The 16,297-nt window shown below is 42.4% G+C and overlaps 1 long non-coding RNA gene across 1 annotated transcript; it reads left to right on the top strand.

The window, feature by feature from the left end:
- The first annotated feature begins 939 nt into the window (after nucleotides 1-939).
- Nucleotides 940-7,190, top strand: LOC134636891 (uncharacterized). The gene is made up of 3 exons (XR_010095036.1): nucleotides 940-1,004; nucleotides 6,526-6,699; nucleotides 7,036-7,190. It is a non-coding gene; the product is annotated as an uncharacterized LOC134636891 (long non-coding RNA).
- The last annotated feature ends 9,107 nt before the right edge of the window (nucleotides 7,191-16,297 follow it).

Below are 16,297 nucleotides of genomic sequence, written 5' to 3'. Positions count from 1 at the left end.
CTCTTTCAAGAATGTGTGCTATGAAAGAAAGGTTGGAGATTGGCCTATAATTAGCTAAGACTGCTGGGTCTAGAAATGGATTTTTAAGTAAAGGTTTAACTACTGCTTTTTTACTAGTCTCAATGCTCTGGTGGTAAATCACAAGTTGCTTTTCTTGTGTTTCATGACAGACTTTCTGAATGTGGACTCTCAGAGACTCACTGTAAAGTTTTAGCTTCAGCTCTGAAGTCCAACCCGCTCCATTTGACAGTTCTGGACCTGAGTTGGAACAACCTGCAGAATTCGGGGGTGAAACTGTTGTCTGCTGTATTGGAGAGTCCAAACTGTAAACTTAAAAATCTGATGTGAGTTCACTGACTGTTGCTGATTAGCAGCATTATTATAAATCGAGATGTAGGATTTTATTACATTTCCAACGAATGCACTGAGCTGAACTGCACTGAGGATCACAAACAGGTTAAATAACAGAGCAGATTCACATGTTTATTGACGGCGATGCTCATCTGATCTCAAATCTGAGCAAGTCTTCTGAGCACAGTTGTCAAAAGGAGGAATATGATTCTCTTAGTAGGGGGTTTTTAATGGACAATTGATTTTAATTGACAATGGACAATTCTCTAGAGCCTGCACATGGACATTGATGGGATAGAGGGACACCCGCCTTTTCAGCTGTAGTGGTCTTTTTAGACCTCCCGCATTATTAAGCCGTTGAGATTAGGAGTAGGATTAGAATTAGACATGAATGCACACATGACCAGACTATGACCTCAGTGTTGTAAGCAGGTCGAGGATCATCTCAGTCTGTTTTAGCTGTTTTATTCTTTGCTCAGATTGTCGAGATGCAGCCTGTCAGAGATCAGCTGTGTATCTCTGACTTCAGCTCTGAAGTCCAACACCTCCCACCTGAGAGAGCTGTGGCTCAGTGACAACAAGCTGCGGGATGCAGGAGTGAAGCAGCTGTGTGGTTTTCTGAAGAACCCAGAATGTAAACTACAGACTCTGGGGTCAGTTCACTGACTGTGTGTCTATTGTCTGTCTTATCTGTCTATTTACCAAGTGAACCTCGTTTGGCTACAGACACGTCTCCCTACATGTAAACTAACATTTAAATTTCTTCTTCCAGAAGAAAAAGTGCTAAAACCAACAAAAGATTGTTGTGTCTTGTGTCACTCTGAGCATGTGCAGTTGAAGCTTTTATAGCAAAATCTTTACAATTACTTAGTCAACATAAGTTTGTAGATTAATTCCTCACCACAGCATGAAACGTAGAAACATTACTAGACACAAGCATGTGTTGATCTTGGAGCTTAAGCAAAATCCCAAATGCATCAATATATATAACCTGATACTTTTGTCACGGGTTGCAGTGCAAGCCGTGTGTGAATGATTTAGGACCCAGGAAGCAGCAGCTCTGGTGCAAGTGAGTTTAATAACAAATGAAGATACAGACAGCAATGGCGAGGGTGAACGTGAAACAGGAAAACCTAAACTGGGCAAAACTAAAAAAAAAAAACCAGAAACGAAGATGCAGGGAGGCACAGGAAAATACACCGGAAGACGGACAGAGAGAAGCAGACAAACCAGTGACGAGGACGAGGGAACACACCCTATAAATACACACACCAGTAATCAGGGGATAGGAAACAGGAGGGAAACACACCTGGGAGACATAACAGCTGACGAGGCAGGGGAAACGTAAACAGAACACACTGACATCAGACAGAGACCTTCAAAGTAAAACAGGAAACACATACACGTAATGACACAGACTCAGAGACGCAGACTAAACACAGAGACCTACTACACTAAAGGGGATACACAAGCAGGGATGACACCAAACAGAGGGAACACAACTAAACCCTGGGAAACCCAAAACAACAGTCATAATGCAAAAAACTATCAAAAGTAAAAGTACACAACCAAAAACACTGGGTCACCGACCCAGGACCATGACAACTTTATTTTTGCTTTGCTATAAGTTCACCACACATGATCCAAAATGCTGCAGCAAGAGTACTGACAGAGACTAGAAAGAGAGAGCTGGGGCTGAGGGCTTCCCTTCATTGGCTCCCTGTTAAATCCAGAATTCAAAATCCTGCTCCTCCTTCCCACAATCAGAATCAGAATACAAGTATAATATATAAATATATATATTATAAATAAATTAATAAATAATAAATAATAAATAATAATATAATAAAAATTATAAATAAATATAAGTCCCAGAACAATTTATGTGGTCACTACAGTAAGAACAGTTACTGACTAAACTACATTAAATAATACAATATATGACAAGGTTACCTAATATAACAAAATAGGCCTAACTATAAATATCCCAGTATATTACACAAAATAAACATATAAAGTTGACATTGAGGTGCCCCTCTTATTATACAATACTCTGTAATCATTTCTGTGGAGGGTGTACAAAAATGTATTTGTAGTGCATTAGATGGAGTCATCATACAGGGAGATATCTACAGGCAGTGATGCATTTTGGGCAACTTTAGTCTCATACCACCTTAAGAGGGTCCAACTCCATCCCCACAACATTGCTGACCTTTGTGATCAGTTTATTGAGTCTGTTGACATCTACACTCCTTAATTTGCTGCCCCAGCATGCAACAGCACAGAGGATAGCACTGACCACAACAGACTCATAGAAAATCCTGAGCATTGTCCGACAGATGTTGACCCCAGAAAATAGAGCTGACTGGCCCTTCCTGTAGACTTGCCTGAGTAGTCTTTAGTGTTGGTCAAGTTACTTTAAAAAAAGTATTTAGTAACTAATTACTGATTACGTCCCCAAAAAGTAATCAGTAACTAATTACTTATTACTTATTTTCAACAGTAATTAGTTACTTAGTTACTTTTAAAAACCTGATTTACAACCCGAATAGGGTTGTAAATCTACTTTTTCTTTTTTTGTAATTCTACTTTTTCTGCATAATCTATCATATAAAATGTAATCAAATGAAAAAGTCTCTTTTTAAAACTTGTTTTATTAGTTTTAATCTTTTAACTTTATGCATAAACCAAACATTAAATTATATGCAACATTCTCTGACTGGAAGAAATTTGTTTAACATTTAAACCTATTTTCTGCACATTCCAGCACATAAAATAAAATAGTTTTTTGTGTTTACACTCACTCTTTCAAATAAATGCACGTAAAACAGCAGAAAATAAATGAAGTCAAAGACTCAGTGGTCCTGTTGCTCTATTTTCACCTGTATAGCAGGAGTGGGGCAGGCGGAGGTTTGCCCTGGTGCAGGTGTGCTGCAGCGGTCAGTGGTAGCGTACTCGGTGCTTGCTCAGAGTTTAGGGGTTTTTTCGCTGTAAAAATACGTTTTCTTCCCATGTAGTGAGCAGCGGAGGCTAATGTTTTTGTCACTTTTTACGGAATCAAACTCAATCAGTCAATCAAACTTAAACGCTGCACGGTCATACTCTCTCCCTCACTCGTTATATTATCCACTCCACTGGACCTACTCAAGAGTGAAAGTGACAAATGGGAGAGGGGTGTCATGTCTTTCACAGGAGGCTATTATGCAGTTAGGAGAGTGAGGGAGAGTGGGTGGTGTGGAACCTGCTCAGCTCCATGTTCACTTATCTTTGGGCTCAAGGTGCAAACTCCTGGGAACCACTCTGATTTGTTTGTGTCTCAAGTGAAGGATGAGATGGTTTCTGAAGTCCGCTAATAGCAGTGAAATGTCTTCTGGAAAAAATGTCCAGTAGATTTCTTTCCAAACTCCTTAGATTACCATGACCTGGATGACCGAGAACCTACACAGACATATTGCCTTGCACTTTGGCAGGAACACCCTTCAATTGCAGGAGTATGAAATGGAATCAAGTAAACTAGCGGATTGTAGAAATCACCTCAGATTTGAAGACAATGCAGAAAATCCAGACTGGGTCTCAAAATTTTGCACCTTGGGTCCACAGTCAGGGAACATAGAGCTGAGCAAACTCTATGTGGAGCACAAAACTAACTTTTGAGTGGAAGGATAAGACGGTTCCACTATAGACCCACTCCAGAAGAACTCACACACTTCTACCTCCCCCTGTTTTAGAAGTTTCTAAGATTATTGACAAGCCACAGTTGGCACAAAACATCTAATGCATGTAATGCAAACAAAGACAACATAGGAAGTTCCTAACATTGCAAACAAAAACTTACCATTATAAGTTAATGCCTAGACCATTTGGACAAAAGCAGGAAGACACTATAATTAAAGATCAGAAAGGAACTTTAGTGAACCTGAACAAGCCTAACACTGGGAACAGACAAGATTCAAGATTCAAAGCGTTTACTGTCATATGTACAGAAGAAATAGCATTTCTCTGTGCAATGAAATTCTTCCTTTGCTGTCCACGCACAAATGCCAAGTTAGGTAATGGTTAAAAGAACAACATAAATAAAGATATAAAATAAGATAATAAGAAAAATAAAGATAAAAATAAGCATAAAATTATTGAAAGATAAATAAATAAGTACAAAATAAGTATGTGAAGACAAGTGAGGTATGCAGATGTCGATGTAGATGGATGTACAAAGGAGCTTAATGTGCAAAATAAATTTAGTGTGCAAATTGCAATTGAGGTAGATCAGCTGTTCAAGAGTCTGATGGCAGTGGGGAAGAAGGAGTTGTTGAGTCTAGATGTTCTGGATTTCACACGTCTGAACCTTCATCTCGAGGGCAGAAGAGTGAACAGTCCATGTTGGGAGTGTGTGGGGTCTTTGAGGATGGAGGCAGCTCTCCTCTGGACTCTGCGATGGTAGATGCTCTGCAGAGAGGGCAGCAGGGTCCTGATGATCTTCTCCATGGTTGTTATCACTCTCTGCAGACGTTTGCGGTCCATAGCAGTAGTGCTGCCGTACCATGCAGTGATGCAGTCAGTGTGCTCTCCATTATGCAGCTGTAGAAGCTGCTGAGGAACATGGCTGACATCCCAGATTTCCTCAGCCTCCTGAGGAAATACAGCCGCTGCTGAGCCTTCTTGACCAGCTGCGTGGTGTTCAGTGTCCAGGTGAGGTCCTCACTGATGTAGACGCCCAGGTATCTAAAGCTGCTCACCCTCTCCACCTCACTCTCCCGGATAGACAGTGGCTGGTGAGGCCTCCTCTCTTCCTCGTGTCCACTATCATCTCCTTTGTCTTGTCACTGTTGAGGGTGAGGTTGTTGTCCTCACACCATGACACCAGACCAGCCACCTCTCTCTTGTAAGCCGCTTCGTCCCCTCGAGTGAGGTGACCAATCACTGCAGCGTCATCCACTAACTTCAGTATGATGTTCTCTTTGCTGGAGGGGACGCAGTCGTGAGTGTACAGGGTGTAGAGGATTGGGCTGAAGACGCAACCCTGTGGGACTCCAGTGTTTGTGGTAATGCTGGCTGAGGTCCTGTTGCCGATCCTGACAGACTGAGGCCTGCCAGTCAAAAAGTCCTGAAACCAGTCACAGAGGCTGGGGTGCAGGCCGAGTGTCGACAGTTTGTGAGTGAGTTTGCGAGGGATGACTGTGTTGAAGGCGGAGCTGTAATCAACAAAAAGTACCCTCATGTATGAGTCATTATTTTCCAGGTGGGAGAGGGAATAGTGAAGGGCAGCAGCGATGGCATTTGAAGTGGACCTGTTGGGCCAGTAGGCATACTGCAGGGATCCAGAGTGTGTGGAATATTGCTCTTGATGTAGGCCAGCACCACTCTCTCAAAGCACTTTGCAATGATTAGAGTGAATGCAAGGGGCCCAAGGTGCACGGATAACAAGAGGGATAAGATAAGATAAGATAAGATAAGATAAGATAAGATAAGATAAGATAAGATAAGATTTTATTGATCCGACGGTGGGGAAATTTGTGCGTTACCTCAGCTAAGGTACAGATAGCAGAAGAAAAATACAAATAAAATAGAAAACAATAAAAAATAAGTAAGATCATAAACTATCTACAATGGTAGCATACACAGTATGTTATTATGGATAGAGGGTTGTGGAAATATGTAAGACATAAATTTAACTAGTCTGCCATTACTATTACTATGTAAGTAATAGATATCTATAAGTATCTGTAAGTATAGACATGTACACGCACACACACATGTACACACTAAACATACATATGTGTACATATACATACACATATACCTGCACACTTTCATACATATTAAAGGTGGATTGTGACTGTGGATGTCCACAATGTGCAGCAGTGTTGGTCAAGTTACTTGAAAAAAGTAATCGGATTACTGCCCATCGCTGATGTCCAGTGACTTATGACATCGTGATTAAGGAGTTATAGAGTCTAACCGGTGTCGGGATGAATGACCTGCGAAAGCACTCCTTCCTGCAGCAAAGAATTGGTGTTTAAGGCTGATGTGATCATGATCCACAGTAACAGAAGCACAAAGTGGCTCTACTCATTTTAGAGAAAAGTTCATTGATTAGAATAAAGTCATGCATTTCAAACCTGAACACATCTGATTGCATCATCACTGATTTTTATCCACGTTTGTTTCTTTTTTCAGTTTGGTAAACTGCAGTCTGACAAAGATCAGCTGTTCATATTTGGCTGCAGCTTTGCAGTCCAACCCCTGCCATCTGACAGGTCTGCAGCTTCTGGAAAACAACCTGCAGGATTCAGACGTGGTGCAGCTCTCTGCCCTTGTGGCGAGTCCACACTGTAGTCTGAAGACTCTGGAGTAAGTGAACTGTTGCAGTGAGTCCATGCTGTTTCAGTGGTATTGTACTAAACACAGTCAGTGTGAAAGCAAAGATCCAGTTTCCTGTAAATCTACAGTCGTCTCAGCGGCTGCTTTCCTCGTGAAGCTGTGAGAGGAGGACGGTGACAGACACACAACAGTCAGAGCAGCCCCAAACTTGTTGTGATCCTGTGTTTGAGTTGATTTGAACTCCACTGCTGCTCTGAACAGGCTGATATCCCTGCTGCTCTTTATGCTGAGGTGCTGCATCACTGACTGACAGGTGATGGAGCCTTTGGGAGCACTTATCACCTCTGCTTTTTCCTCTCTATGCAGGTGGAGTCTCCATGTGGAAGCTGGATTCCATCTGAGATCCTACTTCTTTCACTCAGTTAGTGCTCAGAGTCCACCATCATCCCCGTCTGTTCCTCTAGAGCCAACCTAAATGAGCTGTGGGCCACTGCTGGCACTGTCATCTCCTGTGAGGGCCACTTTAGTGTTCAAGTAGTACAAAAAAAATGAACACAGAAGAAAACACCCACAAATATTTCAGAAAATGTAGTGGGTTTTTTTTAAAATTTTATTTCAAATATTATTTGATAAGACAAAACTGCATTTTTTCCTCCCTCTTAACTAACTGAAGCCTTTCATTGATCTACCAATAAACACATTGATCCCCTCTGTCTGTCAGACACCTGGCAGCACCTCTGCTGTCACCGTGTTCGTATTTAACAAAATCAAACTGCAGACATAAGTGTGCACATTAATGTTTGACACTCTCACTGAGCTAACACAGACAATCCCTCAGCATGTTTGTGCTCTCTGCTCATGTTGTCTTCATATTCAATCATTTAAAGAACTTATTTTAACATTTCACTCAACAACAAACAAATACTCCCTAACAGAAAAGTCAAACTGCATTAGATTTCTTTAGGTCAACATAAAAGTCGGGGGCAAGTGGCCCCCAGCCCATGAGTTTGAGACCCCTGCTCTAGAGCTTTGTCTGGGGTCTTCATTGAATAAAAGTTAGCTTCTGCACAAAAATGTGTTATTATTTGTTTTTTTCTTTCTTAACAACATTGTCTATATGTGAAGTCGTTGTCTCTCCAAATGCTAAGCTCTGTAATATTGATTCACTGAACCGTGGAAGTGTGTCAGTTATTGCAGCTCTCACCTGCCCCTCTGGAGAACAACACAAACTCAGTGTGCAAACAACACAAGTTTAAGATCATTAGGTACAGCTCGCATACATTAAACGAATCATTCAGCTTCTGATGGTTGGTTGTGTAGATACTGTAAGACACTCCAATATCTGCATATAAAAGTACAGAATAATGAAAAAATATTATAAATATGAAGTTTGAAAAGAAGTGGAGCTGGAACTTGTGGAACACTTTCTGTTATCAGTAAAGTCTAAATAATCATTACGTAAGCAGCTTCATCAGACCCAGATTGGACTAAATAAATAACATAAACGTCCTCTCAGAAGAAAATTGTGTCAGAGGATGAGGAGCATCTCTAAACGTCTTCTCAGGAGGAGAAACGGTACAAAGAGTTGGATGATGGAGGAAAGTCCAGTTTTCTGATAAAGTCCGTTTAGAGACAAGTGTCAGTAACAGAAGGGTAAATATAAGGAGGTCACAGAGGATCAAACCCACATGGAGATTCAAGTCCAAGCAAAGAGAAGCAGCACTCCATCCTTCAGAGACATGCCTTAGTGTTGCCGAGTGTTTGTGGAGTGGATTTGTATCGCAGCAGGATGCTGCGCCCAAAAACATCTCGAGGCTTTCAGGAAACACTTGGAGCCCAGAGAAGACCAGGTAGTGATGGACAACCCTACTGAACTGAAGACTGATAAAGAAAAACATTCCTGACATGAAATCAAACAGATAACAGGTTTACAGGCACGGCATTAAAATTAAAATATCGACTGATGAATAAAAGAGCTCAAACAACTCAAGTACATCTGATTATACACGAGACTGTGAGGAAACGACCTCTAAGCTCGGTGAAGACTTTCCCGATGACTTCATTGTCTCAGTCACTGCTTTCGAGTTTCACTGAATAAAATATGATGTTCATTTTGTAAATGATGGCCCCATTAGAACCGAGCATGTCATTGACAAGTTGCTAACATATCATGCGTCCTGTCTGGATTTAAACACCACAATTTTAGACTTCACAGTTGCGACATCTGTCAGGGGGTTGTGACCCAGCATTATGAGTTTATTTTGCATTTTTGATTTTTATATTGAAATGATGTGAAGTTCTTGTGTTATTATTTTTGTTGGGGTTTAGGTGAGTCTAGTTATGTCTCTTCTATGTCTCCTTGTTTCCTGTATAAGTCTGTCTTGTCCTCTGTGTTACTGTTAGTCATGCCCGTGTCCTCGTCCCTCTTATCTGAGTCTCTCCTTCTGTTCTGTGTCTCCCCATCTATGTCATGTGTAACACTAATGTGTTTCTAATACTCTCTTTTGCAAATTTGATGCAAAAGAGCTCACTGCTTTGGACCAGTAGTTTCGGCTACGTACAGGAGAGGCAAACTGAATGAGACTCAGGCAACTGTGAGTTTTGAAAACGCCGGCTCTGTATTTTTACTCACCCAGAAAACATACAAAAACATTACAAATAAAAGTCTCTCTTTTTGGTACCAGTATTTTCCTCAGTGACAACCCTGTGGCACAATCACAGTAAGCACCTTACCTGGGTGCACCCTTCTAAATGTACAAAGTTCACGTTCAAAATGAACCACAATCTCAATTACCAAAATCCAAATGGCAACATTTGTTTGCAACTTCATAGACTTTGTTAACAAAGTGCAACAACCATTAAGCTGGAAAAATAGATCCAACCGCCCACACCCACTTCCCTTCCTGTTCGTGGGATGTATAGAGTCCGTAAAAAGGCCTTAAAATAAACCGTCCGTAGGTCCAGGGGGATGTGTGTGAAGAAGGGGAACAGTAAGTGGTGTGGTGTGTTTTTTTGTTTTGTTGCAGCTGGCCTACCACACTCTTCTGTGCAGCACAGAAAAAAGTCAATTGGTCCTTCAACGGGGTTGGCTCGCCATCGATTACAGGATCCATCAAAAGGAAGACACAAAGGAAAAACCTGACCTGTCAACGACAGTGTCATAGGACATATTAAGTTCTCATATAATCACAGTTCACTATCACCTAAAATGTATTATTTGCAATGTTACCCATGTTACAAATTGGAAATAAACATTAAAACACACAATAATCTGTGCATCGGTTTCAAATGCTTTTTCTTCACTAGATTGATAAAGTTTTCCATAAAGTATTTTTAAACAATTATCCAATAAACACTGGAACATTTTGCTTGCAAAGAACTCATGAAAAGTGCAGATAAACAATGAACTATTAAAATACTTTTCTCACTGATCTCAGAAAAGAAAGGCAGAGCAGCGCGAGATCGCGCAGGCACGATGAAATGGCATCGTTTCTAACTCCCGACCTTCCTCGACCAAACATCTGACCTCTGGAAATCACATGATAGGGTGAGGTCAGGTTTCACAATGAGCTCACCCGAAACCCTGGCTGATTGGGACCCACACCCGTTTTCACACCTTGGCTCATGTGATTAGGTAGAGGATTATCAGGGGGTCCTTTGTCCCTCTTTGGGGGGATACTCCCACTGGGTTTAAATCTGGGACTCTCCATTTGACCTTAGAACTGAAGAAGCTTCTCGGATGAGAGGTGAAACGTCTTCAAGCAACTTAATGAAGTCCAGACGCTTTTCTTTGCAAGCTCCTTAGACTACGATGACCTGGATGACTGAGAACCTTCACAGACACACTCATATTAAAATCTGACTCTTTCATTTCTAAAAACCTTTTTAAAGTAAAAGAAGACAGATGTTGTCTCTGACTTTGAGCTCAGCTTCGAGCCTGACCCTGATGAAGACTACAGGATGAAATGTGTGGGTTCCTCCAAGTGTTGCTGGAGCTCTAGCAGCCACGGAGCAGTACGTTTTATATCATCTTTAATGAAACGTGGATAAACTGCCCCAGAGACCCACGTCCGGGTGAACTTTAGACATTCACACATCTTAATAATAACAAGCTTATAGAGAACTTCCAAAATCTTCCAAAGAAAAATAACATCATCAAGTTAAACGAAGACAAAAAAAGTGAATGATGTTCTTTAGAAAATAAAACCGTTTAAATGAATTAAAGTTGAACTTCAGACTGAAAGCAGGTCACTGACCTGCTGACCTGATTTCCTCTGGTAAATATCACTCCAGCGCTGCGGTGTCCTGACTGCAAACACTTCTCACAGCTCTGCCGAGCATTTCACAGTTCATATCGCTGTGTGCAGCACTGAGTGCATCCGTATTTCAAACACAGCCATTGTAATTTCATGTCAGATATTGTATACTATTGTATATAGATATTGTTGCTGAGCAGCACCATAGCGCCACCTAAGGGTAAGACACTCCATCAGCAAGTCATTGAGAAGAGAACCTAGCTGACTTTAGAGGGCCTGAATCCCAACACAGTTTGCTGCATTGTGGGAAATGTAGGAAACCCCCATTTGAAGACGTCTTAACATGTGGCAGCCTCTTTTTAAAGGGACCAAAAGTAATTGGACAATTGATTCAGGGGCTATTTCATAGGTATGTGTGGGCAATTCCCTCGTTATGTCGTAATTAAGCAGATGAAATGCCTGGAGCTGATTTGAGGTGTGGTGCTTGCATTTGGAAAATTTTACTGTGAACAGACAACATGCGGTCAAAGAGAACAGAAAAACCATCTGAGAAATGTCTACAGTGTTAGTGGCAGTTTGGTACATGCTGAGCAGAAAGAAAGCACTGGTGACCTCAGCAGTGTAAAAGCAGCCGGACGTCCACGGAAGACAACAGCGGTGGATGATCGCAGAATCATTTCCATGGTGAAGAGAAACTGACAACAACAGCCAACCAACAACACTCTCAGGAGGAGGAAGGCACATCGATATATCCAAGTCTACCACAAAGAGAAGACTGTAAATACAGAGGGTTCACTGCAAGGTGTAACTCACTCACAAGCCTCAAGAATAGAAAGGCTAGGTTGGACATGACTAAAATAAACATCTAGAAAAGCCAGCGCTGTTCTGGAAAAACTTTCTTTGGAAACGTGAAACCAAGATCAAGAAAAAAGTGGAACAGCTCATGAACCAGAGCACGCCACATAATCTGTACAACACAGCAGAGGCAGTGTGATGCTGTGGGCGTGCACGGCTGCCAGTGGCACTGGGACACAGGACAGAAGCAGCTGAATGAATCTGAGGTGTTCAGAGACAGACTGTCTGCTCACGTCCTGCTAAATGCAGTCACACTGGGACTCGTTTCATAGTACAGATGGACAATGACTCAAAACATCCACTGAAGCACCTCAGGAGTTTATTAAAGAGAAGAAGTGGAATATTCTTCAATGTCCAAGTCGGTCACCTGATCCTAACCCCGCTCAGCATTTCACTCTGAACTTTGGACAGAAAGGCCACAAACAAACATCAGCTGAAGGTCGGTGCAGTGTGTGAGTGAGTGTGGCAGAGCATTAAACAGCAGGAAACCAGCATTCAGTGATGTCTGTGAGATCAAGACTTCAGGCTGTTATTGCCAGCAAAGGGTTTGGAATAAAGTAATAGAAACAATCATTTTTTTTTCAGTTATTTAATTTGTCCAAATACTTTAGAGCCTCTAAAACAAAGGGACTGTGCTAACAGTTCAGTTTCTCACATTTTTAATCATTTTGTCCAACCCACTGACTCAAAGCTGAAAGTCTGCATTTCAGCTCCATCTGACTTGTTTCATTTCATTGTGGTAATGTACAAAACCAACATTAGAAAATAAGTCTCTATACAAATATTTATGGACCTGACTGTATATAAAAACTAGTCAGCTAAATGCCAAAGCCTACGAGCAGTGTGGTATCCTGGTGGAGACGACCGGTCTACTGGGTCCGGGTGCATTTCTGGAGTCCTAAGGAAATATTTACATCATGAACGGCTGTTACCTACCAAATAAATAAATAGAGTTGTATGATGTTTGATGTCTGTCTTCAATAAACTCACCAAGTGCTGCAGTGATTGTGAAGTGGAGGCTGCTGAGCGTGCACTACTGCTGAACCTTTGGATGGCCGACAAAGCGGCTCTTCTGATGTTTTCAGCTAAACCGCTGGACGTGCTGTTAGGCGAGCAGCAAAGCAGCTCATGCTGCTGAGAAGTGACCGTCAGTCCACTACAGGAGGTTTTTGTAAAGCTTTTATTTTGATATTTTCTTTGACCAGTAAATTTGCATATTAGCTAAATATTTAGTTCCCCGTAACAACAGGGGGCGATCGTGGCTCAAGAGTTGGCAGTTCGTCTTGTAATCGGAAGGTTGCCGGTTCGAGCCCCGGCTCCGACAGTCTCGGTCATTGTGTCCTTGGGCAAGACACTTCACCCGTTGCCTACTGGTGGTCAGAGGGCCCGGTGGCGCCAGTGTCCGGCAGCCTTGCCTCTGTCAGTGCGCCCCAGGGTGGCAGCTACAATGTAGCTGCCATCACCAGTGTGTGAATGGGTGGATGACTGGTTGTGTAAAGCGCTTTGGGGTCCTTAGGGACTAGTAAAGCGCTATACAAATACAGACCATTTATATTTCACATTTAGTTTTAAATATTAAAAGTTACAAATGTTTTCCTAAATATTTCGTAAAATTTCAGCATATTTTAGTTACAGTCTAGAAATCCACGTCAGTAAATCCTTTCATACGTGCAGGTTGAGCTCTTTCTACTGATGTGATGAAACCTGTTTACCAGCAGCAGTGTGGAAACTCCGGTTCATCTGCCAAGAGACAAACAGCAGAGATAACTGAGTCCAAGCAGGGAGTCTGTCAGGACTATAAAATGTCTGCTGGACGTCTCTCTGAGCTGTGACGGGATAAATGTCCACGATGGGTTCCTTCAAAGTGCTCCTCCGTGCGCTGACTCTGACTCTTCTGGCCGTGACCGTGGACTCCTCGTCTGGTAAAAAGTTCTGTAGTTTCAATGTTGTGGTGAGGTTTAAAAGCAGCTGCGTGGCTGATTGTACAGAACACAGATTACATCAAACTAACAACGTTTCCTTCTGACAGGAGGATACAGCAACTACAACTACGACCTGTCGGGTCAGGAGCTCACAGATCTCTACAACTCTCCAGTGTACAAAGCTGAATGGATGGTCCGACCGTTTGGATCCAGTTCGTCCACGTTTGGACCGCTCAGCCACACCGGCGTCAGGTCAGGCTACAAGCTCATCGTATTTATTTAAAAAGCTGCTGCTTTCATTACTGCTGATATCCATCTGGAATCCACCGTCGTCACAGAAAACGATACTGCCTGAGACTCCTTCAAAGTTTTCTTCAGTTCCACTTTACAACAGCTCCTGCTGCTGCTTCTGAAGCCGACATGACAGATGTCATCATATCTGAGCCCAGACTGGTTTTTATGTTTCCAGGCTAGAAACATTTTTAACCTTTGCTACAAAACAAAGACAAACCACAGCCTGGACGACGCTTTGTTTTGGATGTAAATCACATTTTTCATTTGACATCACATCTCTTTGCTATTCTTTGAAAAGCATTGCGTCCACTTCTTACATCCTCAGATTTGTTCCTTTCCTTCCTTGAATTCACAGACGCGCTTTGACATCTCGATTCTCGGACTCTCAGATGTTTGATGAGCGCAGCGTCTGACTCATTACGTTTTCTCTTCCCTCAGAGTGACGCTGGCTGATAAATCTCAGTGGCTGATCCACAAAGGTGACGGCTACGGCATCTCCTCTCAGACGGTGGTGACCAGCGCTCGGCACATGAGCTCAGACTGGAAGGTAAGTCAGAGTTTGAACTGAAGCTTTGAGCCAGACATTTTTAAAAGAGTGATGAGTTGCTGAACATAAAGATATTTCCTCTGTGGAGTAAAATGTGTGTTTCAGTGAGTGATGAGCAGTATGGAGGCAGAATAAAGTAATAAAGTGTGTGTTCCCTGCAGCCCGTGTTTCACCTGAGCAGACAGTTTAACGGGAGGAAGAAAGTTGCTGATTTTGTGAAACGTGGAGGAGAAACCTACAACGCCCTCTTCAACTGTCACGTAGCTTCTATTGCAATGATGCTTCAGTAAACCTGATCTCTTCAGCGCTGAGCTCATGATACAGGTGAAAGCTCCCAGACAGCGTCACAGGTGGATGTTGTTGTTCCAGCGTTCACACAGTCCGCTTCATAAACTCAAACTTCCCTGAATCTGCATTTTGATCCTGTTAAATAAACGACCACACGGTGTAAAATGTCACGTGTTGTTCTCATTTTACTACCTGGTAAAGATCCTGATACATTAAGTCTGTGCAGTTTTAACAAAGACTTCACACAGACTGCAGCGCCCCCTGGTGTTTGTTCAGACGTGCCCGTTAGGATAAACTCCTTAGAGCAACAAACGTCACAATCACTGCGTAACAACAGATCAGTGTCATAAATAAAACATTAATGCTAAACAAGTTTCCGTCTCTCAGAGTGTGCACGTGACGTCATTAGCTCTCTTTTCATTTTGCGTTCAGTCTTTTAGTATTTTGACTCTTTTGTCTCTGCACTGTATTCGTGTTCTCAGGCTTTGAATCATTTATGATGTAAATCCAAATGAGCTCGTTAATGTCACGAGTGCAAACAACATTTCAAATCAAACACTTCTTGTGTGTCGGTGTGAATGTGGCGGTAAAGTTTCACCCCCAGATGTTTTGAAGCCTCTTTAGTTCTTCGTGGTTTAAAAGTGAAGCTCTGCAAACTCTCCCACGGAGCTCGGATTCTTCTGCAGTCACGTCACGAACGCCAACATTTCAGAGACGCTGACGTCTGCCTGAAGAACAAACTGATTGTTGTGCAGATTGCCGTGAAACGCCCGCAGCAGAGGATGGGAATTGGCAGGGATCCCTCTGAACAGGACATCCCATAATGAGTGAGGTCAGGCTCCGGCGTCAGGCGGCGACTCCGTGAAAGAAGCAGCCGTGTGGCGTGACGGCCTCGGTGGGTCAGCAGGCACAGAAAGCCTCTGACGTCACACATATGCGGAATCTCCGCTCATGCAAACACAGACACGCCGAGGATGCATCCTTACATCCTTACATCCTTACTGTGTGCAGACGCAGGAGTCCTGCACATCAGACTAGATAGAGCTGCTCGTCTCTGACTCCAATGAAACGTCTCTAAACACAGCACGCTGTCTGCATGCACATATTTATATGTTCATTCATTTTTGCCTCCAGGAAAGATCAGAAGAACAAATGTCGACTTTTCAAATTCAGAAAACCTTTGAATTTTCTTTTCTTTACAGGCGTTAAAGGAGACATATTCCTTATTTCTTTCATATAAATATTAAAAATGTTTCATTCTATGATAAAAACACTGAGGCAGCAAACTAAATAAAATCCCCGTAAGCCAAACGCTTCGAGCTGCTCTGAGTGTTTTTCCTACTGTCACAGATTTCCTGACATACAGCACAGGTGTCCAACTCCAGGCCTCGAGGGCCGGCGTCCTGCAGGTTTTAGATGTGTCCTTGATCCAGCACAGCTGATTTAAAGGCTAAATGACCTCCTCA

Source organism: Pelmatolapia mariae, linkage group LG10_11 (genome assembly GCF_036321145.2).
Source record: "Pelmatolapia mariae isolate MD_Pm_ZW linkage group LG10_11, Pm_UMD_F_2, whole genome shotgun sequence".
NCBI lineage: Eukaryota > Metazoa > Chordata > Actinopteri > Cichliformes > Cichlidae > Pelmatolapia > Pelmatolapia mariae.
Note: the sequence above shows the minus strand (reverse complement) of the source record. Positions and strands in the feature narration are given on the sequence as shown.